The following is a 25,903-nucleotide window of genomic DNA, read 5'->3' as shown; positions in this document are numbered from 1 at the left end:
TGGCACCTTAGATCAAGTGAATGTGGTAATAATGTTTGGGGGTTATTTCTCATTCCAAATGTTTGTTTCCATCATTTCATGAATTGCATAGAATCTTTTGTGGCCTTACCTAAAAAATTTACCACTGTTTGTAATGTTATTTCTATGAGAACATTAATAAAAGTATAAATGAAAATAGTGAAAATATTTTGTTAAATGGTGGTTTCTTACACACCAAAGATCATTTCCAAAATTCTGAACCAAGGTCTGTTAAAGGACTAGTGAGAAAAAAATTCAGTGACAAATAAACCAAAGTTCTGATCACGCCATCGTCATTAACAAGTGAGACTGATAACAAATATGATTATCTGGAGAGTAGGAAAATGATTCTGGTAAATTGGCTTCAATTTTTGTCCACCTAACTCACTTTGCAGAATGGCCACCAGGTTACACAGCCAAGTCATGTAGCCCTAGATTCACTCATTTTCGTGGGAAAAAAAGAAGAGGGGAGTGCAAGGGACAAAATACACAAACCTAGAAACACCAAAGTGCCATCAGTGTTTTGGGGTTTTTAAAATAAAGTATTGAAAAGCCGCAGTCCTTCAGTCAAGGACCTTTTCGTCCTGTGTATAACTACATCTCACAGCTGCACCTTCCCCACTGATGACCCACAACATCAAAAAATGTTAATCCTTGTTCAAGTTACTGAACTCATTCTTCCTCTCTCTCGCGCGCTCGTTCTCTCTCTCTCCCGCTCCCCCCACCCCCATTCCCCTGAAATCAGTATCTGAAAAGCACATTTCTTCTTCTGAAGCTGTCAGGATAGACAGACATTCAGCCCCACTCAACGGAGGAGGGTGGGTAAACTGCTTCTCCCCGCGCCCCCTCCCGCGCGAGCGCTCACAACGGTCCGCACAGCCCCGCAGGCGCTTAGGAGTTCAGGAAACCCAGACTTGCAAGGCTCCCACTTCCACCCGTCTCCGATCCTTGCTGGAGAATGGGTCTCTGTCTCGGAGAGTGGGCAGCCCGAGATGGACAAGGAGAGAAGTTTGTGATCAGAGTTTGGCTACGCCGGGCGTGGGGAGGGAAGGGGAAAGGAACCTCCCCGAAATTTCCATCCACCGCCCCTCAGCCAGAAGTCCCCTCTAAGCACGCGGTCCAAAAAGTAACAAGGCGTTGTTTCCACAGCTTAAGCACTTCTTTATTCCCCAGCCACAGCACCACCACTATCCGCCAAGAAAGAAAGAAAAGAAATCCGAATTGCAATCTCTCGCCTTTCTACTTAGAAATGCTGGAGCTGCACTGACCGCTCTCCCTCCCTTCCTCGCAGTGAAACGCTCTGCGTTTGCGCTCTCCCTCCATTCCTCGCAGGGAGGCCCGAATGGTCGCAGCCTTCTCCCTTCTCTCGGCCCGGCCCGGGTCGCCTCGCGGCACCGGGACCCGAAGGCCAGGCTCCCGGGCCCCTCCCAGCGACAGCCCGAGTCTGGCCCGCGATCTCCAGCGCATCTCATAGGCTAAGCCCACCCGCCCGTCTGCTCAGCTCTCCTCCGGGACCTCTCCTCACCTCGTCCGCTCTGGGGCGCCGACTTGTCCCCCGCCGCCTCGGATCTTCTGAGTCGCTGCAGGGGAGGTTCCGAATTCCTAGCAGAAATTGGGATGGAAGCCCGGGAAGTAGGAGGTGTTTGCTCAACTTCTAAGGACGTCACGCCTCTGCCTCCCGTAGCCAATCAGCAGCCGTCCTGCGGGAACAACCTTCTCCTCCACCAATCGGCGGCCTGGCAGGTGCTACGTCATGCCCGGCCCCTGCTCCTCCCCAAGGTCCTTCTGCCTCTCTGATCTCCGACCTGCGTTCTCAGCTGGGACTTCGAGTTCTCCCAGGATAATTATCGACCAGGTTTGTAACTGTCCGTGGCAGAAGGCCGGCTGGGACAGAAAACAACGAAAATAGTCGGGGCATTACGCGCTAAATATAGGTGCACATCTCCTGGGGAAAAGTTGCGAGTGCCGGTACCTCACGTTTGTTTAGCTATAGGCACTTTTCAAAGCATTTCACCGCCTTGTCACAAGCATATGAAGCCAGATAACAGTTCTTACAACAGTTTTAGAAGCCAGCAAGCAGAGAATCTGAGAAATTAAATCTGAGTGTGTTCATGTGCATATGGCAATGTCCAGTGTTCTTGAAAGGTCCTAACTACGTAGGAGGCCTGGAGGGAAGAGGAAAACGTATTTCACAGACACTATCCCCAGCACTAGGAACTGAAAAATCGTCTGAAGCCCCGCTGTGATTCCCCCAAGGAGTCAATGGTCAGAAGTTAATCTTCCCTCCTGTTTTTACAACTTTCTCCACCACTTACTCTTCTTATACCTGCCATAGATGTATTTAGCTACTGAACTCTTAAGTCAACAATAGCCAGAACATTCTTGAGACTCCACTCATATCTCGAATTGCAGATAAAATTATTTATTTATTCATTTATGGTAGAGATGGGGTCTCACTGTGTTGACCAGGCCACTGGTATGGAACTCCTAGCCTCAAGCTATCCTCCTACCTCGTCCTCCCAAAGCACTGGGATTACAGGTGTTAGCCATTGTGCCCAGCCCCAAATTAGAATTCTATCTGTAAGTAGAGTTAGAATTTTCTTCGTATCTTTAGCTTCACATTTACAAAATCCGATCCCTTATCATTCTTGGAAAGTCTTCCAAAGGCTGTGTAGTGGTTCACACCTGTAATCTCAGCACTCTGGGAGACTGAGGCTGGAGACCTGGGCTCAAGTGAGCCCAGGAGTTTAAGACTAACCTTGGCAACATAGCAAGACCTGTGTCGACTAAAAATAAAAATAATAAAAAACAAATAAAATTTTTAAAAGCCAGGTGTAATGGCACATACCTGTGGTCCCAACTACTCAGGAGGCTGAGGTGGAAAGATCATTTGAACCCGGGGATGTTCTGGCTACAGTGAGTCATGATCATGCCACTGCACTCTAGTCTGGGTGATAGAGTAAGACCGTGTCTCAAAAAATAAAATAAAATAAAATAAAATAAAATAAAGCCTTCCCTTTTGTGTTCACCTGCTCTGTTATTAATATCACTGCATTCCTACTCACCACCTGTCCAGACTTAAAAAGCCACGGTCACTTCAGTTCTTCCTCTGGTCTCTCGGGCTTACCTGTGGTGTTGACACTGTCCTTTAAAAACCCCACTACTATCACCCTACTTCAAACCCCTTTTTATATACAACATAGTCCATATTTTTTTAAGCATACAACTCTAATTGTCTCATTGGCCTAAGCAAAAAGTCTCAGAGACTACCCAGTACTTGTGGAGCATTAGCCCAAAGTTCTTCGCATAATGTTAGTTGCTTCAGATGTGGCCAAAATCAATGACCTTAGCTTTATTTCTGCAGCAGAACCAGCCTGAAACCACCACTGAAACACAATGTATGCCTTGCTATCTTCCTAAGGATTAAGCATGTGGGTAAGAATGTAAGAATCGTTACTTTTCTCCTTCGAGTTGTAAATCATGGGCAAGTTACTCAATTTAAAAAAAAAAAAAAAACCTGTGCTCCACTATCTGTTAATGGGTTAACAATAGCAACTACTTCCTGGAGTCATGAGAACAAAATGAGATAATGGCCAAAGTGCTCTGTCAAGTGTCTTGCTAAAGAAACTGGAAATCATTATTTATTTTCCTTCAAATACCTCATGTTATACCTTTATCTGTAATTCTAATTTACAAAAATATGCACCTTTCTAAAACTAACCAGCCCTTTGGGGTTCAGCTCAATGCCACTTAAATAATGAAAACTTTCCTGAATATTTCAGCCAGATGTGATTGTTCCCCTTCTCCCTTGTGTATTGGCCTCTCTTATTGTACTTATCACAGTCTTCCTTTTATCATAGTTATTCATACTTATCTTATCCACATCGCTCAGCTCACCTGTCATCACCACCACAAAATAAGATTATGTACATGGACTTCCTCTTTTTTTTTTTCTTTTTTTTTTTTGAGACGGAGTCTCACTCTGTCGCCCAGACTGGAGTGCAGTGGCCGGATCTCGGCTCACTGCAAGTTCCGCCTCCCGGGTTTACGCCATTCTCCGGCCTCAGCCTCCCGTGTAGCTGGGACTACCGGCGCCCGCCACCTCGCCCGGCTAGTTTTTTGTATTTTTTTGGTAGAGACGGGGTTTCACCGTGTTAGCCAGGCTGGTCTGGATCTCCTAACCTTGTGATCCGCCCGTCTCGGCCTCCCAAAGTGCTGGACTTCCTCTTTTCTTTTATTTTCTTTTTTTCTTTCTTTCTTTCTTTTTCATTGCTTCTAGTACGATGCTATGCATATAATAAGTCAGTCGGGGTCTCAGCAGGAAATAGGTGGCACAATCCAACTGGGTAAATTAGGAGACACAAAAGGACTGAGTGTGTGCAGGGATAAAGGAAAGTGGCAGTATATGTGTCATGTAGTTCCTGGGACTAGCAACATTGACAATCACTCGTAGGCCTAAACAGGGCCAGGGAAAGAACTAGTTACCAGAACTCGGGAATAGTTATATCTGTAGTGTAACGGTAGCTGTAGCTGTAACTTTAGGGAGTGTCATTCAACCAACAGTAGTGTTTCTGGCAGGAAAAAAGCTGCCTAAAGATTAATCCTGCCTGCCGGGCACTGTGGCTCATGCCTGTAATCCCAGCACTTTGGGAGGCCAAGGTGGGCAGATTACCTGAGTTCAGGAGTTCGAGAACAGCCTGGCCAACATAGTGAAACCCTGTCTCTACTAAAAATACAACATCTAGCCAGGCGCATTGGCATGCGCCTGTAATCCCAGCTATTTGGGAGGCTGAGGCAGGAGAATCGCTTGAACCTGGGAGGCGGAGGTTGCAGTGAGCCGAGACTGCACCACTGCACTCCAGCCTGGGTGACAAGAGTGAGACTCCATTTCAAAAACAAACAAAAAAAGATTTATCCTACCTGAAGAGGAACCTACTAAGGCAGGGGTCAACAAACTTTTTTTCTGTAAAGGGCCAGAAAATAAATATTTTAGGCTTCACAGATCATACCATCTCTGTCATGTCATGACTACTCAGCTCTGCTGGCTGGAGTGTAAAAGGCAGCTATAGGCCATATTTAAACGGATATGTGTGGCTGTGTTTCGATAAAACTAAATTTACAAAAGTAGGCTGCAGATCAGATAGGGCATCTGGGCTATAGTTTGCAGACCCCTGTTCTTCCATAGGGAAGGAATAATCTTACTTCACTCTGCTCCTGCCCCTTTAACTCCTGCTGGTGGCTTCTACTAATTGAACATAAATAGAGCCAGATTGTTAGTGCAGCCCAAAAAGGTCCCCTCCCATTGTGGGGGCAGAGCAGGTGCAGAAACGGACATAAATTCTAGAGGGTTCAAAGAAGAATATTCAACACAAAATGTTTTCAGCAACTGCTTGTTGAAATGAATGAATTGTATAACTGGTCACTGTGAGTCCCACTGCAAATGGTTGAACACTCATGGAAAAACTGCTGAAATTTAATTCCTAAATAGGAAAAGCTGGGAGAGGGCCCTGGACCATCATGAATCCAATGAGGACCTGAGGCTCAGTGTGCTTCTCTCTTGCTTTACTTTAGAAATTTTGCAAAATATACACATGAGAAATACTGGTTCTTGAAATGAGGAATTTTGAATGTTTTTTGGTGTGGTGACATTTGTTGTAATGAGTGCGACAGATCTCAGAAATTTCTTTATAATGAAAGGGATAACAGATGAGAGACAAAAACAAACCTTGGATACCCCTCAAGTCAGCTCCTGCAATCAACCCCTCAAACATTTTTAATAAGGGAGACCCCTTCCATCCACATTGGGTGCCGAGTCCATGCTCCTGAAATTGGAAAGTTGAGTCTAGGCCACTCAGGCTGCCTCTTTCTCTCACCTACGTTGGCTTTCTCTCTTCCATGGTCATTCTCTACTTTAGTCTGGTTCTTCCTGTGAGGTCCTGAAAGGTAGTGCTTTGGCACTTGAGAACTGGAGTGAATGGGACCTAGATTTAATCCCTTCTTTGCCACTCACTAGCAAGTCACTTTGTCTCTTTAAATCTCGCTTTCTCCCATCAGGACAGTGGAGAACATCATAGGGTTGTCAAGATTAAATGAGCCATGTTCTTAATATATGTGAGCTAATGTTAAAGCTTACTAGTTTGTCCTGTTTTATCACCCCCTCACCTTTCATCGCATTTGGAACCCAGTCTCACTTTTAAATAAGTTTTTCTATAAAGAGAAAGCAAGTAGGTATTTGAGAGGAGAAGGAGGAAGAAATCCAGCAAGCTCCTAAATGTGTTCCATTTATTTCTCAAAATTTTATACAGTAAGTCCTCACTTAACATCATCAACAGGTTCTTGGAAACAGTGACTTTAAGCAAAACAACATGCAGCAGTTCTTTGAATAACATAATTTTATTCAACATAGTTTTGTTATAACATTGATAAGAAAAAATGGCTTTGTTACAAGCATATGTATGCCATTTTGCTTAAAGTAATAGTTTCCAAGAACCTATGGATGACATAGTCAAGACTAATTGTATTTCTTAAATGAACAGCAATTTTTACAATATCATCTATGATACACTCACCCTAATAAAATATTCTACTTATTGTAAACAGAACGTTCTTATAGGCAGAAATTGCAAATTCAAAATAAGAAGTAATTTCGAAAAGAAAAGTTTTTAAATGAAAATTACTATTGTTGCCTAACTCCCATATTATCTTGGAAATAACACACACCTTTTTTACCTGCAAAGAATTTAAAAATCAATTCAAGTAAAACAAGAGCAGGAACCACCCACAGGTAAATCTAAATCTCACTTCGTGCAACCAAGACTGTTCTCCCCTACAACCACCACCCTTAGATGAAAGAAGGAAAGAAAGCTAATTCCTAGTTTACCTCCTCTGCCATTAGTCATATTTAGGGAATCCTTCTTGAAAAAAAATTCAAGAAAATTCCAAGCCTCTTGGCATTTTTAGGGTCAACTTGTATTGGTTTCTAATGTTTTAAAAAAAACTTCCCAATGGTCTGTGGCTTCTTTCGAGAGTTACACGTGTGGTACACCTCACTGGGCAGATTTGCTGCTCATTGCTGCCCGCTTAGTAACTGTTACCACAAGTCTATCAGGACTTTTGAATTTTCAGTTACACATCACTGTAATGAATGCATGAAAGTTATATTTTGTAATAATGTAAGCAAATTTGGGGAATGCAAATTTCAGGATGCATCTCGCTGACATAATGGATCTAATGTATTCAACGCAAGGAAGAAAATCCACTGTTCCCTTCCCCATCCTCTTTTGAGCAAAAGTCTCAAAAGAAAAGATGTTTTAAAGAACTAAGAAAAGATTGAGGAAGAAGATGGGAAAAAGTTAAAGCACAAATAAAACACACAGGTAATCTTTCTGGGGGTTGAGCTAGAGCCAGCTAACAGACCAGGTTTAGGAGTGTCAACCTAAAGGAAAAAACTGAGGCAAACTTAATATAAGTGAAGAGTCTATTTGGTTGAAGTTTGAGGACCAGAACTAGAGAGGATATATTCAACTTGCCCTGAATATACACTCCCATTATCAGCGGGTACAAGTAAATTTTTAAAGGAAAGGAAAAGGCAGTTCCTAAATTATTTGCCAATAATTTACATTATTGCTATCGACTAGCCATACATTGTTCTTTGTATCACAAATCCCAGGAACATGGAGATAATGGATAAGGCAGCTAGTTAGGAACAAAATTGCTTTAAATAATTGTCCTCCTCCACCACCACAACTATGGGCAAGTCCTATACTCATGTCTCTCTGGGTCTGATAAATTTTGCACAACTCACATTCCTCAGACTACTCTGAACTATTTTCCTTTTCTCAGGAAATAAAAGAGGAGTCAAGATTTTTCCTTCTAGTCTCAATCTGGATCAACTGAACGAAAGCAATCTTTTAAAGTAGTCATTTCACTATTGAGATGAGAAGGAAATAAAAAGAATATATATATATATATGTATACATATTATGTGTGTCTGTCTGTGTGTGTGTGTGTGTGTGTGTGTGTGTGTGTGTAGCCGTGTAAGAAGTAGCAGCTACGAAAAATAATCAAAGTATAGGCAAGGCCACAGCAAAAAAATGTGAAGTAAAATGGAGAAAGTATCCCTGACATTCAACTGACTCTCATGCTAATTGCCATCTGTGTAGCTCCTCAGAAACAAACATAATAGAATTTAAAAGGGACAGAAAAAGAAAAGCAGAGGAGGATGCTTTCATTGGATGGTAAACTGTTGACGCTGCCCATGATAGAAACAGACGTTTTTGTCTTCTTATTTACTGTTATTGAACAACCCAAGATTCTAAAACAAAACAACAGTAAGACAAACACACACACACACACACACACACACACGGCAAGAATTTAATAAACAGGGTGTTGTCTGCACCTATATACACAGGTTAATTCCAAAATGTATGTGAGTTGTTCTGTAAACATAGTTAAGATAAATACTCCTTCTATCCTAAGAAACTGAATGCCTAGTATGCCAAAAATGATGTGTCAAGACCAACACCACACTAATCACCGCAACCCGCCTCCCGGCTTCAAACAATTTGCCTTCCTCAGCCTCCCAAGTAGCTGGGATTACAGGTGCCCGCCACCACGTCTGGCTAGGTTTTTGTATTTTTACTAGAGACAGGGGTTTCATCATGTTGGCCAGGTTAGTCTCAAACTCCTAACCTCAGGTGATCCACCCGCCTCAGCCTCCCAAAGTGCTGGGATTATAGGCCTGAGCCACCGCTCATTAGGCCCTAAAAACATTAGGCCCTAATGTTTTTACTTCTAAAAGTCAGAGACTTGAGTTCTGTGTCTTTGAAATCCACCAGGATCAACTAGCTGCCCCACACAGAGTAGGGGGCTGAGGAATCTGGGCAGTTATGTGAAGAAGTAGATTTGGACCTGGATAAAACTGAGAAATGAAAAACGAACAAAATGAGGGAGGGTAGATAAAAATAAAGTGAGTGGAGGATGAGGGGCTGACAGTAGGAGGAATAAGCCAAAGTTTACTTACTTCATGGGGAAGCTTAAACCCCTTCCTCTCTTTGCTTCCAGAATGCCTGCAGCTAGGCCTTTGCCCTCCAGACAGAAAATTTTTTTTTAAAAAAAGAACATTTTCTCTGTAAAACTTTCCCAGCCAACTTTCAGATGTGGAATTTGAAAGAAAGATGAGTCAAGAGTAACACTAAGATTTTAGGCATCAACAATGTAGAAGCAATAAGTTGCCTTTAACTAAAATGGGGAAGATACTTGAAGGGCAGGGTAGGAGAAAGATCAGGAGTTTGGTTTTGAACAACTCAGGTTTGAGATTCTCATTATGTTACCAGTAAATAATATCCAAGTTACCAGTGACTAATCCTTATGGGTCTGCAGCAACCTCAATTCTTGCCTCCTCAGAAGAAATAATTCAACTGAGGGGCATAAGGAAGAAAAGGAGACTGAAGCAAGTTTCAGAACAAGAGTGGAAGTTTATTTTAAGAGGCTTTAGAACCACATTTCCAGGAAAATGTAGTTTCCTGGAAGTCTAATGAAGAAATAAAATTTGATTTGCATTTCTCAAGTGATCAGTAATGTTGAGCTTTTTTCATATGCTTGTTGGCTGCACGTATGTCTTCTGAAAAGTGGCTGCCCGTGACCTTTGTCCATTTTTTTTTTTTAACTTAAGTTCAGGGGTACAAGTGCAGGTTTGTTACGTAGGTAAATTGTGTAATGGAGGTTTGTTGTAATATTATTTCATCACGTAGGTATTAATCTAGTACCCATTAGTTTTTTTTCATGATCCTCTTTTTCCTCCCACCCTCAGCCCTCCAAAAGACCACAGTGTGTCTTGTTCCCCCTATGTGTTCATGTGTTCTCATCATTTAGTTTCCACTTATAAGTGAGAACATGCGGTATTTGATATTCTGATCCTGTGTTAGTTTGCTAAGGATAATGACCTCCAGCTCCATCCTTGTCTCTGCAAAGGACATGATCTCACTGATTTTATGGCTGCATAGTATACCATGGTGTATATGTACCACATGTTCTTTATCCAGTCTATTATTGATGCCTTGCCGGGTTTTAAATGGTTTTTTTTCTTGTAAATTTGTTTAAGTTCCTTACAGACACTGGATATTAGAACTTTGTCAGATGCATCATTTGCAAAAATTTTCTCCCATTCTGTAGTTGTCTGTTTACATTGTTGATAGTTTCTTTTGCTGTGCAGAATCTCTTTAGTTTAATTAAATCCCATTTGTTAATTTTTGCTTTTGTTGCAATTGCTTTTGATGTCTCCATCATAAAATCTTTGCCAGTTCCTATGTCTAGAATGGTATTGCCTAAGTTTTCTTCCAGGGATTTTATAGTTTTTGGTTTTACATTTAAGTCTTTAATCCATCTTGAGTTGATTTTTGTATATGATATAAGGAAGGGGTCCAGTTTCAGTCTTCTACCTTGGGCTAACCAATTATTATCCCAGCACCATTTATTAACCAGGAAATCCTTTCCCCATTGCTTTTTGTCAGCTTTGTCAAAGATCAGATGGTTGTAGGTGTGTGGCCTTATTTCTGGGCTCTCTATTCTGTTTTATTGGTCTGTGGGTCTGTTTTTGTACCAGTACTATGTTGTATTGGTTACTGTAGCCCTGTAGTATAGTTGGAAGTCAGGTAGTGTGAAGCCTCCAGTTTTGTTCTTTTTCTTAGGATTGCCTTGGCTATTCTGGCTCTTTTTTGGTTACATATGAATTTTAAAATAGTTTTACCTAGTTCTGTCAAAAATGTCATTGGCAGTTGGATAGGAATAGCATTTAATCTATAAATTGCTTTGGGGAGTGTATTAGCCCATTCATTGCTATAAATAACTGCCTGAGACTGGGTGATTTATAAAGGAAAGAGATTTAATTGACTCACAGTTCTGCATGGCTGGGGAAATGATAGGAAATCTTACAATCATGGTGCAAGGGGAAGCAGGCATGTCTTACATGGCAGCAGGTGAGAGAGAGAAGGGGAAACTACCACTTACACAACCATCAGATCTCAGGAGAATTCACTCGTTCTCATGAGAACAGCATGGGGGAAACTGCCCCCATGGTCTAATTGCCTCCCACTGGTTTCCTCTCTTGACATGTGAGGATTATGGGGATTACAGTAGGAGATGGGATTTGGGTGGGGACACAGAGCCAAACCATATCAAGCAGTATGGCCATTTTAACAATATTGATTCTTCCTATCCAAGAGCATGAAATATTTTCCTATGTGTTGCTGTCATCTCTGACTCCTTTGAGCAGCATTTTATAATTCCAATTGTAGAGCTCTTTCACCTTCATAGTTAGCTGTATTCCTAGGTATTTTAGTTTTCGTGTGTGGCAATTGTAAATGGGATTGCTTTCCTGATTTGGCTCTCAGCTTGACTGTTGTTGGAGTGTAGGAATGCTAGCAATTTTTGTAGGGTTATTTTGTACCCTGAAACTTCACTGAAGTTGTTTATCAACTTAAGGAGCTTTTGGGCCAAGACTGTTGGGTTTTCTAGCTGTAGAATCATGTTATCTGCAAACAGGGATGTTTTGACTTTCTTTCTTCCTATTTGGATGCCCTTTATCTCTCTCTCTTGCCAGATTGCTCTGGCCAGGACTCTCAATACTATATTGAATAGGAGTAGTGAGAGAGGGCATCAGTCTTGTGCTGGTTTTCAAGGAGAATGCTTCCAGCTTTTGCCCATTCAGTATGATTGACTTTGGGTTTGTCATAAATTACTCTTATTGCTTTGAGGTGTGGATTTGAGTAGTTTCAATCAACAGGCACGGAAGCCAAACTTAAAGAACTTTTAAAAACAAATATAAAGAGAGAACTACATAGTAAATAGAGACATCCCTTCCACTGAGTATTACAGTAAAGAGGGATAAACATAGTGGTTACTGGAGGAAGAAAAGTGAGATCAGGAAAAGTTATTCTTAATGATGATTAATATTATAGCATGTCTGTATGCTGATGAGGATGATTCAAGAGGGTGAAATATCAATGGTATGCAACCTCATACACAAGTGGAGGGTTGGCCTTAAGTAGAAGCAAGGAAGAAGGTAAAGAATATGAGCTCAGATGTAACAGAGTTGATACATCTAGTGACGGGAACTTTTGGAAATGCTCGTCTATTTAACAATCATTTTAAATTTCACAAAGTCATCAGCAGAGCCTTCAGCTGAGAGTCAGGTGCAAAGCAAGTATTGGAAGTTTGAGGAAACAAGAAAATACAAAGTCACCCTTTAGGACAGGTGTCAGCAAGCTTTCTCTGCAGAAGACTAGCTAACAAACATTTTAGGCTTTCTAAGCCATACAGTCTCTGTCTCAACTACACACTCTGCAGTTGTAGTATTAAAGCATCTATAGATAATGTGTAAATGAATGGGTGTGGCTAAGTTTCCATAAAACATTGTTTATGAAAACAGGCAGCAACAATTGAATAACACAAGCAAAAGAATGAACTTGGACCCCTACCCCACAACCCGCACCGTATATAAAAATTAATTCAAAATCAACTTTAGACCTAAATATTCAACCTAAAGCTATGGCTTTTAGAAGAAAACATAGAGACAAATCCTTATGAGTTTGGATTTGATAATGATTTCTTATATGTAACACCAAAAAAATTAAAAATAGATAGGTTGGGTATTATTAAAATTAAGAACTTATGCTCCAAAGGGCACCACTAAGAAATTTAAAAAACAGCTCACGGAATGGGAGAAAAGTTTTTTCAAAACATATATCTGATAAGGGAAGGACTTGTATCTATAATATACAAAGAACTCTTATAAATCAATAATTTTAAAAATAAAATGAACAAAAGATCTGAACTGATTATTCTCCAAGGAAGAAATACAAATGCCCAAAAAGCACAACATAATTAGCTATCAGGAAAAATGCAAATCAAAACTACATCATGATGAGATATCATTTCACACCCATTAGAATGGCTAAAATCAGAAAGACAGATAATAACATGTGTTGGTGTAGACATGGAAAATTCGAAAACCTCATATATTGCAGGTGGGAATGTTAAATAGTACAGTCACTTTGGAAAATAGACAGGCTAATACTTAAACATAGAGTTATCGTAAGATTCAACAATTCAATCTTTACATATATACCCAAGAGAAATGATAATATATGTCTATACAAAAACTTGTACACAAATGTTCATGGCAGAATTATTTCCAATATCCAAAAATAAAATCAACTCAAATGTCTATCAACCAATGAATGGATCAACAAAATATGGTATATTCATACAATAGAATATTTTTCAGCAATATAAAGGAATGAAGTACTGACCCATGCTACAATATGAATGGACCTGAAAACACTGTGCTAAATGGAACAGCCAAACACACAAAAAAGCAATATATCTTATGATTTCATTTATATTAAATGTCCAGAATAGTCAAATCTACATAGAGAGAAAGAGATAAGTGGTTGCCTGAAGGTGGGAAAGATGAGGGGATTGAGAGATAACAGCTCAAGAGCATGGGATTTCTCTTTTTTTTATTTTTTTTTCGGTCATGAAAATGTTCTAAACTTGGTTGTGGTGATATTTACACAAGTCTCTGAATATACTAGAAGCCATTGAATTGTACACTTTAAATAGGTAAATTCTATGGCATATGAGTTATGTCTCAATTCAACTACTTAAAAAATTAAAACAAGCAAAACCGGTGATAAGCCAGATTTGACTCTCTGGTAGGAGCTAGTACTTGGGTTTTCCAGCCTGAGTGTGCTTCAGAATGACCAGGAGGGCTTGTGATATGGTTTGGCTCTGTGTCCCCATCCAAATCTCACATTGAATTGTAATTCTCAATGTTCAAGGGAGGTGATTGGATCATGGGGGTGGTTTCTAATGGTTTAGCACCATTCCCCTACTGCCGTCTCGTGATTGAATTCTCATGAGATCTGGTTGTTTAAAAGTGTGTAGCACCTGCACTTTCACTCTTTCTTCCTACTGCTCCCACCATGTAAGATATGCTGGCTTCCCCTTTACCTTCTGTCATGATTGTAAGTTTCCTGAGGCCTTCCAAGCCATGCCTCCTGTACAGCCTGCAGAACTATGAGTCAATTAAACCTCTTTTCTTCATAAATTGTGCAGTCTCAGGTAGTTCTTTATAGCAATGTGAAAAGGGACTAATACAGCTTGTTACAGCAAAGATGTGTGGGCCTCACACCCAGAGTCCCTGATTTAATAGGTCTGGGGTGGGGGAAAAGTTTGCATTTCTAACATTCTTCCCAAATAAAGCCGATGCTACAAGTCATGGGGCCGATCATAGCCGAGAACCACTGACCTAGGAGTATAGGGGAATGAATGAATTAGCGAAGTACAACGAAATTCCTAGAAAGCTTTATGGGGCCCATTGAAGGTATTGGTAAAAGAAAAAAAAATTAAGGTGAGACCAGTCATAACAGTGTGATTTTCTTCAGCCATGTTCAGCTTCTCAGATGTTGGCACAGAGTAGATGAAAATAAATATTAAGCAGAACAAGGGTGTGTAGAGTACATGCAAAAGAAATATATTAATGACTGACTATGAAATTTAAGCTAGACACAGAAGGAAATATGGACCTGAAAGAGATAAGAGATGGAGACAACTGGTAGAATGAATGGCCTTTTTTTCTGGTGGAGTGGGGCCAAAGGATTGTTGGAGCTGAAGTACTGCAGAAAACAAAAGCCAAAAAGAGACTATTGGGTTGGAAAGTAGGATCTTTATAAGGAAGATAATGGAGGAGCTGCTGTTGTTGGCAGTGACACAGTTCAGAGAGTGAGTAACTGAGATAGAGAGGAGAAAAGATCAAGGAAATGAGAGGCCAGGTTGTGCAAAGCATTATCTGCATAGGTGCTGAAATAACCAATAATTGTTATAAGAATATTATTGCATGGAATTATGGTGAACCAGGAACTAGAATCTTTAATAGACTAAGGTCAATGACTTGGGTTGAGGTACAGCCTAGCCCCAAAAAGAAATGGTAAATATTAAGATGTAATGATGTGTGATGAAAAGCTATGTGTTTTTAGGGATAGAGTGATACAGGTTTGGAAGCTTCAGAGAACAGCAAGTAACATGCCACTACTCCATTCCCGGTGGTATAATGGATGTAGCTGAGAAAACAGCCACTGCTTAAGAGGGTTGCAGGGGTAAGAGTGTTACCAGAAGCCAGGTTTAATGAGAGCAAGAAGTTGAAGACACCATTCAGAAAAGATCATGAAGAAAGGAGTATTTTACTGATAATTGATGGATTCCAGAGGACAAAGGGCAAGAGTTTTAGGACATAGGCAGAGACAGGAGATGCAGCAAAAAAATGTTATTCACAAAACCAGGAGTACAGAAACAAAGACCTGAAATTCCTGGGCTTCCCCTGGTGACTGTCAAGAGCAGGGATGTAGACAGGATTTCTCAGCCTCATCACTATTGCCATTTGGACCTGAACAGTCTTCGTTGGGATTGTGGGTGGAGTGGGGAGGGGATGTTCTGTGCATTGCAGAATGTTAAGAAGCATCCCTAGTTTCTAACTACTAGATCACAACTCAGGTGTGACAAATAGGAATGTCTGTAGACATTCCTAGGAATTCACTGTAAGAAAATAATTACATGTGTAATAATATATTTATTTTCAATATATATCATCTATACCATGTGTGTGTATATATACACGTTTGTCCACCAGAATATGATATGTAATAGCCCCAAATTCAAAACATATAAATGACCCTCAATAGGATATTGGCTAAGTAAGTTATGATATATTCATATAATGTATCATCTGCTACAATTTATAATCATGAGAAGAGGAAGATGGGTTCAGGACAGCGGCCATTAGGGTCTGGTGTAGGCAAACATGCCAGGAAAGAAGTCTGAGATCCAATGTGAGAGAAGCAAGGAGAATGAGCTTCAATAGACAACAGAAAACAAAGTGTTTCAAAAAGGGGAAAGAAGTCAAAGATTTTGGAAAAAAAAAATCAAAACAAACGAACAACAACAACAACAACAAAAAACCCACCAAAATCTTAGAATACCTCTGTTTAATTTTCAGTTCAGGAAATCCTTCACAGCTAGAAGCAACTTCTGCTGCTTCTGCTTCTCTTGCGCACAGGCTGCCCTTGCCTCCTTAAGTCCCCAGCATCGTGGCTGCTTTGGCATCCCTGTAGCTTGTGGAAGCCTGTCTGTGCTACCTGCTGAGCCCACACCAGCTCCCCCGACAGGAAGGCAACCCTGTCCCTAGCACCTCATGAAGTTCAATGGCCTTGTAATGGTTCATAGAGAACCCCGCCCTCCCATGCCCGCAAAATTCATGCCCACCCAAAACCTTAGAATGTGACCTTATTTAGAAATAAGATTTTTGCAGATATAAGAATCAAGATGAGATTATAGAACCGGGCATAGTTGTTCATGTTTGTAATCCTAGCCCTTTAGGAGGCCAAGGCAGGAGGATTGCTTGAGGCCAGGAGTTCAACACCAGCCTGTGAAACATAACAAGACCTTGTCTCTACAAAAAAATAAAAAATTAGCTACATGAATCCCTATAGTTCAAGCTACTCAGGAGGCTGAGGCAAGACAATCACTGAAGCCTAGGAGTTCAAGGTTTGTGGTGAGCTATAATCATGCCACTACACTCCAGCCTCAGTAACATAGCAAGACCTTTTTTGTTTTGTTCTGTTTTGTTTTTCTTTGTTGTTGTTGTTTGTTTTTTAAGTGAGATTATACTGGATTTGGGTGGGCTCTAAATCTACTGAACATGTCTGATTAAAGACAGAAAGGGACACAAAGCTGGAAATTTCTACAGACACAGTTAGCAAAAGTATCTCACGATAAATATGTGAAAATTAAGTACTGGGAATAAGCTTGTTTTTGATTACCTGATTCCTGACAAGTCTATAAATCATGGTTCTTCATTAGGTAGGCTGACAAAAAGCTTATCCAAAAGTTGGTACGCACTATCTTGAAAACATATCTTGAAGCATTATTGTCATTATTATGCAGGGTACCCTGGGCCCTAAAACCTCCAAAATGTAAGGAAAAGTCAAAAGATATCACGCTCAAATGAAACAGATGGAGAGTAACAAAATGGAGGGAAGAATGGCCAACTTTACAATTTGTTTTTAAATGAATCACTGAAGGTACTAAGAAATTTCCCAGGTCTCTATCAGGAGACCCTATTGTCTTCTCAAGAAGATTTTAATTTAATTTAATTTAATTTAATTTTTTAAAACAGGGACTCTCTCTGTCACCCAGATTGGAGTGCAGTAGTGTGATCATAGCCCACTATAATCTCAATCTCCTGGGCTCAGAATCTTGCTTCAGCCTCCCAGGTAGTTGAGACTCCAGGCACGTACCACCACACCTGGCTAATTTTTTAATTTTTGTAGAGTTGAGGTCTTGGTATGTTGCTCAGGCTGGTCTCGAACTCCTGGCCGCAAGTGATTCTCCTGCCCAGTCTCCCAAAGTGCTGGGATTACAGGCATCAGCCACGGCACCCAGCCTGTGCCCATATTTTCTGAATTCTGCTTTCTGCCTTCTTAGCTGCATCTGCTCTACCACTTGCAACTGCATCTCAGTGCCAATGGTTGCCTTCATCTGGTCCCTCCCAATTTCTCCTCCTTTCCTTAATATATCAGTCAATGGAATAGCAGGAAATAAAAGGCAAACACAAAGACTGTAACCGAGTGAGCTTAATAAAAATATTATCTAAAGAGTTATGGACAAGGTTAAGGAAACAGAAACGGTGTGATGTAACACTTAGGGACAATCAATAGTGGGAAATTATTGTCATCTCAGAACTAAAGGGACAAGAATGGGAAATAGTGTTTGCAGAGCCTGGAAAAAGTTTGGAGCCATAGAAGAGAAATTGCTCGAAAGAAGCTGTAACTATACAACGCAGCCGCTGCCAAAACTGTGGCCAAGCAAAGGTAGAAGAGATAGGAAAATACTCCAGCCTCTTTCTCCTCCTGCCATCCAATAACCTGCTGTGTCATCCCTTTGGTCAAACCCAACTGGAAGCAAAAGGGCAAGAGAACCCTGGTCATGGAATTTATAGAGATCAGTGTCCTGGGATACCCAGGGTAAAGGGCATGCTATGAATCAAGGCATGAGTAGGGGGAAGCAAACAGAATCACCAGCACAGTTCACCTCTTCTGCCACTCAGCATCCAGTCTTGACCTTTGCCTGAATAAAAATTTTTGACCTCAACACAGGAGAAGCATAAAGTCTTATCAGCCACGGTGTAATTGCTGAGTGATGTCAGTTCTGTCACGCTTCCTATGGAACTAAATCGTAATGTTAACTACCATTAGTTCTCTTTATAAAATGTATGATGGAAAAGGGGAAAAACAACTAACTTAAAACTAGCTGGTTACAAGACCTAAACTGACAACAACAGCTTCCCACTTTCAACATCCATTCTCCTATCCTGCACCAGCACATTGCACAGAATTCTTCACCTGGTAGAGTTCATCAAGCCTTCCTTCCTGCAAAATATGTTTTCTAGGTGCTTCTGACATTTTCAAGCTATTCGTTTTCCATTGATGTGCTTTGAGCTGGGTATTCTAGACTTTAAGGTTATCTTTTATCTTTATGTACACTCCCTAGAGTAGCCAGAAGAGCCCAGTCCACCCCCACAATCCACCACATTGTTACCATAGCTGCAAACATTGGCCAGAGCATCTCATTAACTCAACTTCAAACAGGAAATTCTAAGGCAAATTCTGCAGATGCCGTTAATAGAGGTTAGCCTCCAGGGCAAAGAACAAGGCAGAGCAGCCTGGAGAATGGATGTGATAGAGCACTCAGATAATAATCAGCATACTTGGCCACATTGACATTTTTTAAAATGCTTGTTTTTTTAACTTATAACTCCCGAATTAGAAATTCTTATAACTCCTGAATTAGAAATTTTAAGATTGAGAAGACACATCTTTATAACCGAGTAGAAATAGCCATACTTATCCCTCTAAATCAATGTGAAAGATCATCTAAGTGACTGTGCTGTGTGCCTCCAGTGGTCTCCAGGCTTCCTCCTCAGCTTCCCACTGGCTGTGGGAATTCCCCAGCAATCTCTAGCCATCTGCTGAAACCTTCTGTGGCAGTCACTGATTTGCCACAGGGCCATTATTGCTATCATTGCTCCAGAGCGAACAGCAGGACAATCTGCACTGGTGTAGCATCCTGGGATCAGCTGCCAAGCCTGCCTGAGCCCTCTGCCCCTGCAGCAGCTATACAGCAGAAAAGATAAGAGAGTTGATAACAATAAAATGCAAAAATTCTTCAAAAAGGCAGATCTGCTTTTTGCACCCCTGGAAAGCAGAGACAACTGCAACTTCTAAAATTAATGAAGACAATGAAGATTATTATGCAGCCATGCCACCTTTAAAACTATTTATGGAGATACCTAGTGTAGATTGGAGAGAGCTGTCTTTCCAAACTATTGAGCATGGTGACTTAGTGATTAGAAAAACTAGTTTTATACAGGAATTTAAATTTTTCATGGTGTTGATTTGTTGATGAAGCGGCATCATAGGAGATACATTCTGCTTAGAAATCACAGGTCTTTCTCCATTAAGAAATGTGTCTTCTCCAGACACATGAAAAAAAGCTCATCATCACTCGCCATCAGATAAATGCAAATCAAACCCACAATGAGATACCATCTCACACCAGTTAGAATGGCAATCATTAAAAAGTCAGGAAACAACAGGTGCTGGAGAGGATGTGGAGAAATAGAAACACTTTTACACTGTTGGCGGGACTGTAAACTAGTTCAACCATTGTGGAAGACAGTGTGGCGATTCCTCAAGGATCTAGAACTAGAAATACCATTTGACCCAGCCATCCCATTACTGAGTATATGCCCAAAGGATTATAAATCATGCAGCTATAAAGACACATACACACGTATGTTTATTGCGGCACTATTCACAATAGCAAAGACTTGGAACCAACCCAAATGTCCATCATGACAGACTGAATTAAGAACATGTGGCACATATACACCGTGGAATACTATGCAGCCATAAAAAAGGATGAGTTCATGTCCTTTGTTGGCACATGGATGCAGTTGGAAACCATCATTCTGAGCAAACTATCACAAGGACAGAAAACCAAACACTGCATGTTCTCACTCATAGGTGGGAATTGAACAATGAGAACACTTGGACACAGGAAGGGGAACATCACACACCAGGGCCTGTTGTGGGGTGGAGGTAGTGGGGAGGGATAGCATTAGGAGATATACCTAATGTAAATGATGAGTTAATGGGTGCAGCACACCAATATGGCACATGTATACACATGTAACAAACCTGCACGTTGTGCACATGTACCCTAGAACTTAAAGTATAATTTTTTTTAAAAAATGTGTCTTCTCATAATAACCATAGGGGTTATTTATCATCCTATCAAACTGGTGACATCATTCAAGCTGGAATCAAGGATATTGATAGATGCCATGCAAAGCTTGCACTATCTCTCGATACTGCGTCTCTTCCACCACACCTATCTGGTATTAAATTAGGTGTAATTAGCCCTGAAGAACTTCCTTTGTGCTACAGGAGGCGTGTTGAACTGAATAACAATTCTTTGGAGCCTACAAAAACATCACGCAGAGTTCAGTGGGATTTGTGAATCCAGGAGTAATTTTTCTCTAGAAAAAGTAGGAATAGACTAATCTAATCCAGCACCTTAAAAAAACATATTTAGGGCCAGGTATAGTGGCTCATGCCTGTAATCCCAGCACTTTGGGAGGCTGAGGCAGGCGAATCACGATGTCAGCAGTTCAAGACTAGCCTGACCAACATGGTGAAACCATGTCTCTACTAAAAATACAAAAATTAGCTGGGCGTGGTGGTGCCTGCCTGTAATCCCAGCTACTCAGGAGGGTGAGGGAGGAGAATCACTTGAATCTGGGAGGCGGAGTTTGCAGTGAGCCAAGAGTGTACCACTGCACGCCAGCCTGGGTGACAGAGCGAGACTCCATCTCAGAAAAACAAAAAAACAAAAAAACAAAAAACACCACCAAAACACATATTGAGGGGATACAAGTGCAGTTTTGTTACATAGATGTATTTCACACTGGTGAAGTCTGGGCTTTTAGTGTACCCATCTCAAAAATAATGAACATTGTACCCAATAGGTAATTTTTTTATTCCTCACCCTCCTTCCACCATCCCACCCTTCTGAGTCCCTAATGTCTGTTATTCTACTCCATATGTCCATGTGTACACATTATTTAGCTCCCACTTAGAAGGAAGAACATGTGGTATTTGACTTTCTGTTTCTGAGTTATTTCACTTAGGATAATGTACTCCAGTTCCATTCGTGTCGCTACAACCATCCACCACATTTAATGAAAGGCCTGCAGAGCAATAATTTCTCTTAAGACAATTTTTTTTCTGCATTAAGAAAGAATCAATATGTATCTTGGGCTTTAAAATAGGTGAAGATTACAGTTTAAGATTGGATGCCGTGTGGATGCTGTGAATGAATACAATAAAACTCTAGAAACAAACAAAGCACTGGCATTTCTTGGAGGGTTAAATGTGACAAAGGGAAGTCTGACCAAAGCAACAGAAGATTTTGAGCTTGCATTACAAAACTCTCCAACTCACAGACACTTGTAGAAAGAAGAAGGTAGTTAGAAGAAGAAAAGTTTTTAAATGCTGAAAGTCACTAGAAGAAAGCTTGAGCTTTGGATGAGACTTTGAAAGATGTAAAAACTGCCTCGCAGAAACTTCATAAGTAAGTACAGAGAAAAACAAGCTGAAAAGGAAGAAAAGCAGAAAACAAAGAAAATAGAAACATGGGAAAAAAGTTACATAAGCTCTTAAAAGAGAACAAGAGACAAAGCGCAGTGGCTCCCCAAATTCCAGAATTTGGGGAGGCCAAGGCGGGCAGATCACTTGAGGTCAGGAGTTTGAGACCAGCCTGGCCAACGTGGTGAAAAGCCTGTCTCTACTGAAAATACAAAAAAGTAGCTGGGCATGGTGGTGTGCACCTGTAATCCCAGCTACTCGAGAGTCTGAGACAGGAGAATTACTTGAACCTGGGAGGCAGAGGTTGTAGTGAGCCGAGATTGCACTACTGCACTCCAGCCTGGGCAAAGAGTGAGACTCCATCTCAAAAAAAAAAAAAAAAAGAAAAAAAAAAAGAAAAGAAAAAGAAAAGAAAAAAAGAGAGAGAGAGAGAAAGGCTAAAGAACAAAAGAAAATCAACTACTTCCTCTTCCTGTTTCTTCTGCTGATGAATCTGTTTCTGCATCATCCTCATTCTCTTCTGGTCACAAAAAGCATAAGAAACATAAGAGGAACTGTTCGAAGTCTGCTTGAAATTCGAAGAGGTATTCGCTTAGGGTGTCCTCAAACCAGATAGATAGAGGAGGAAAGGTGAAACCCAGTTTCAACTAATACTTTAGCATCTTTTCTTAACCAAAAACAAGAAGTGGAAAAACTACTGGAAAAGCAGGATAGGTTACAATATCAGAAAACACGAGTAAAAGAGAAAGATAGATACTCTCTCCATCTTCAGGTGAAATAGTGTATTATTTTGGAGACAGGACTGAAGAGCCAAGAGATTTTTGTAATACCGATAAAACCGAGACAAGTAGTAGCAAAGCAGAAAACCATATAAATCGGAAAGATATTTTTCCAGTAGAAGAAATTCCTCAGATTCCTTCCATAGGAATTCAAGAAACAAGATAAAAATTTATGGTTGTAGATTTGAACAGGATATGGTTGTAGGAGATGTGGTTGTAGGAGGGAAGAAAAGAGTTCTAGAGAAGGTAAAAACCAGGTTCTACGAGGTATTTCACTTCACCAGCAAACTCAGACCACTACTGGAAGTCAGTAGAGAGATACAAAAAACATACTTATTCTAGATCATGTGATTTCGGTAGACATGAGCTAAGATACTGATCAAATACAAATCAAGGAAAATATGAAAGAGAAAACAATTATGGGCAGGATATCAAAACTCAGGTTCCAGAAGATGGACTTATAGCAAAGAACACTCAGAAAGCAACGTTAAAAAATAAAATAAAATTTACTCAGTATATTTAATCAGTTAGGTGGATTTGGGAAAGAAAAAGAAAATAAGACAAAAAATTTGTATGCCAAGGAAATCAGCACCTTTATGCTAAATGTTAGTAAAAGTTTTGGATGTTTTAGTTATACCAGTCCGGGGCAAAAATCTCTGTTTCTAAAGTTATATGCAGAGATTACACAAAGCAAATGTTTTGTAGCTTTTCTCAAATTGCATTTGATTCAGTTGTAAGTCTCTTGTCACAGCTGGATTTTTAGGCTTTTCATGTGTGTGTTTATCTACAGTATGTTTCTTACTCTGACATTTTTAATTTATTCACCTACAGATAATTCTCTGAAAGTATTGTTTCTTCATTGTATGATGGTGTATGAGAGTCCATTATACTGGGTCCAACGTATCCTGCTGTTTGAGGGAAAATTAAATCTTTGCATGAACACTTGCATCGTTTTCATAAAAAATTGTTTCGTTCCCTTTTCTGTTAAATTTAAAACCCTAAACCTTTGAAAGTGATTATATGTGTTAATGTTTTTAATACCATTTTATATGTATAATTAGTTCAAATATTAAATATTTTTGCATAGTTTCTTTTTTTTAATAGACTATATGGCAAGGGCAGTGGCACACACTTATAATCACAACACTTTGGGAGGCTGAGGTGAGAGAATCACTTGAAGCCAGGAGTTCGAGACCAGCTTGGGCAACACAGCAAGACCCCATCTCTACAAAAATTGTTTTAAAACATTAGCCAAACATGGTGGCATGTGTCTGTAGTCCCAGCTTCTGAGGAAGCTGAGGGGGGAAGATTACTGGACCCCGGCAGGTCAAGGTTACAGAGAGCCATGATTGCATCACCACTCTCCAGCTTGGGTAGCAAAGTGAGACGCTGTCTCAAAAAAAAAAATATTACGAACATGAGTATGTGATACTCTGTGTTGCAGAGGACTGGGACCTCACTATCTAAATGGAAACATTACTTGGCAAAAGCCAACATGCCTTATCATTGTTTCACTTTGATTATATATTCATTTGGGGGTTTAATGAGTTTGAATAATTTGCAGATGTTATTTTGTTAAAATGGAATTTATTAGATTTAGAATATAAATTATTACAAATTATAGTTAATATAATTATAACTACAAATATTCTTCAATAATATTGCACATGTTTGCTAGTGTCATTTGGAGCAGACATAATTACCAGAGCATATGTGGACTTTAAAACTTTCCTGACATTGATGAATACTCAAGTCTTATCCTTATATTGGTAGCAGACCTTGGAACTGATACTCTTCTTTTTGTTGAATTTTTGGGATCTGTCATGATGGCATGCAAAACCACAAACCAAAAGTATGGACTATTCATGTAAATAACACAGAGACTTGTAAAAAAAATACAATGTAATATAAACACCAAAGAGTATTTATGGATGCTAATGTGTTTCATTTGGATAATTCATAGAGCTCTGCTATTGGCGAATGAAAACTAAGCTTAAAACACTGATTATATTAAGCATAAACATGGAGTGAAGTAGTGAAGGAATGAAGGGTTTGGGTAAAAAAGGGATACTGTGATTGGAGGAGCTGTGTGAGCACCAAGAGAGGATTTTGTTGGGGCTCAACCTCCTGGCCTAAAAGCCAACACTCCCATTTGAAAGGGTTTATCTAGATCATCACAAGATGACACTGATAAGTTTATGTCTGCTTCTGGAAATTCAAACATGATGGAGAGTACATAGACATGTAGAAATACCTCAATGTAACTAGGGATTTGAATTATTTTACTTTAGTTCTTGGTATAGTATTCCTAACAATATTTTGATGATTGTTTTATGTTTCTTTCATTCCATGAGGAAGATTGATTTTTGTACTGAGGTCCTAAAAGCAGGAGTGTAATATATATAATAAAACATATATAATTTATGTATAAATATGTCAGTTATTTGTATAATTTGTGTGTATATGTGTATATAAGCACAAAAAATATAGAAATGAAGGTATATATTTATTTTTAATATATAAATTATATGTGTGTTTAAATATACAGTTATCTGTATAATTTGTGTGTATGTATATAAGCACAAAAAATTTATAGGAAATCAATGAGTTCCTAAAAGTTTTTCATAGAGCATCTGTGAAAAATATGCTTCAAATGATCAGAAAATATTTTAAAACCATAGTCCTAATTGTTTCTTAGGGGAAAGAGAGTATGAGCAACAGAGTAATGAAATAAAAGGCTAGAAAGTATAGGTCAGAATCTAAAAATATTGTGCATATTCTGGAAAGCTCTAAGGAAGAGGTTTAAAATTATATGTGAGTACAGTGATGAAATGACAAACACACAAACAATAAGGTAATTACATAGCATAAAATAAGAAAACTTACCACACTTAAGTGTCTATATGCTAGGTTTTGAGTGATAAATCAATAATATTTTATGTAGTCCATACAACAATCCATGAAGTAGATACAAATAGTCTCCACCTACATAAGGAAACTGAGGCTTAAAAAGGTTTAGTGATGGCATGCACACCCATGCTTAAAGCCTAAGCTGGGGTCAACTCTGGTGGACTCCAAAGCTCGTGCTCTTAACCACTATGCTATGATTCCTTTCATGGAAAAATAATTAGTGGAATAGAGCATAGATTGGGTTTTCTTCTTGTTGTTTTTTGTTTGTTGTTGTTGTTTTAGTAAGGCAATGTTTTTCTACAAAATTTTTATCCTTCATAGAACCTGCCTACTACAAATGGTCCTGCAACAGGAAAGACTTTATCCTATATAGGTGGCAAGCCTTTTGATTGTGGGTCTTGTGTCTCTCACTTTCAGAATCAATGGAAA

General features: G+C 39.8%; 1 protein-coding gene, 1 long non-coding RNA gene and 1 pseudogene across 3 annotated transcripts in view; 2 read left to right on the top strand and 1 right to left on the bottom strand.

The window, feature by feature from the left end:
• Positions 1-1,658, bottom strand: part of LOC105475252 (aminoadipate-semialdehyde synthase) — a 69,317-nt gene extending 67,659 nt beyond the window's left edge. The window contains exon 1 of the mRNA XM_011730338.2: positions 1,544-1,658. The gene's annotated coding sequence lies outside the window, so the exon portion shown is untranslated. The remainder of the gene's footprint in view (positions 1-1,543) is intronic.
• A 151-nt stretch (positions 1,659-1,809) lies between these two features.
• Positions 1,810-25,903, top strand: part of LOC139362749 (uncharacterized) — a 45,021-nt gene continuing 20,927 nt past the window's right edge. Inside the window, exons 1-2 of one of the 2 annotated variants that reach the window (XR_011622009.1) lie at positions 1,810-1,873; positions 3,386-3,461. This is a non-coding gene — a long non-coding RNA (uncharacterized lncRNA). The remainder of the gene's footprint in view (positions 1,874-3,385; positions 3,462-25,903) is intronic. The other variant, XR_011622010.1, reaches the window with a different exon arrangement.
• Positions 15,838-24,391, top strand: LOC105475820 (tetratricopeptide repeat protein 14-like; annotated as a pseudogene).

The sequence above is a fragment of the Macaca nemestrina genome, chromosome 4 (genome assembly GCF_043159975.1).
Source record: "Macaca nemestrina isolate mMacNem1 chromosome 4, mMacNem.hap1, whole genome shotgun sequence".
NCBI classification, from domain to species: domain Eukaryota; kingdom Metazoa; phylum Chordata; class Mammalia; order Primates; family Cercopithecidae; genus Macaca; species Macaca nemestrina.
The sequence above is the reverse complement of the archived record's forward strand: the minus strand, read 5'-3'. Positions and strand labels throughout refer to the sequence as shown.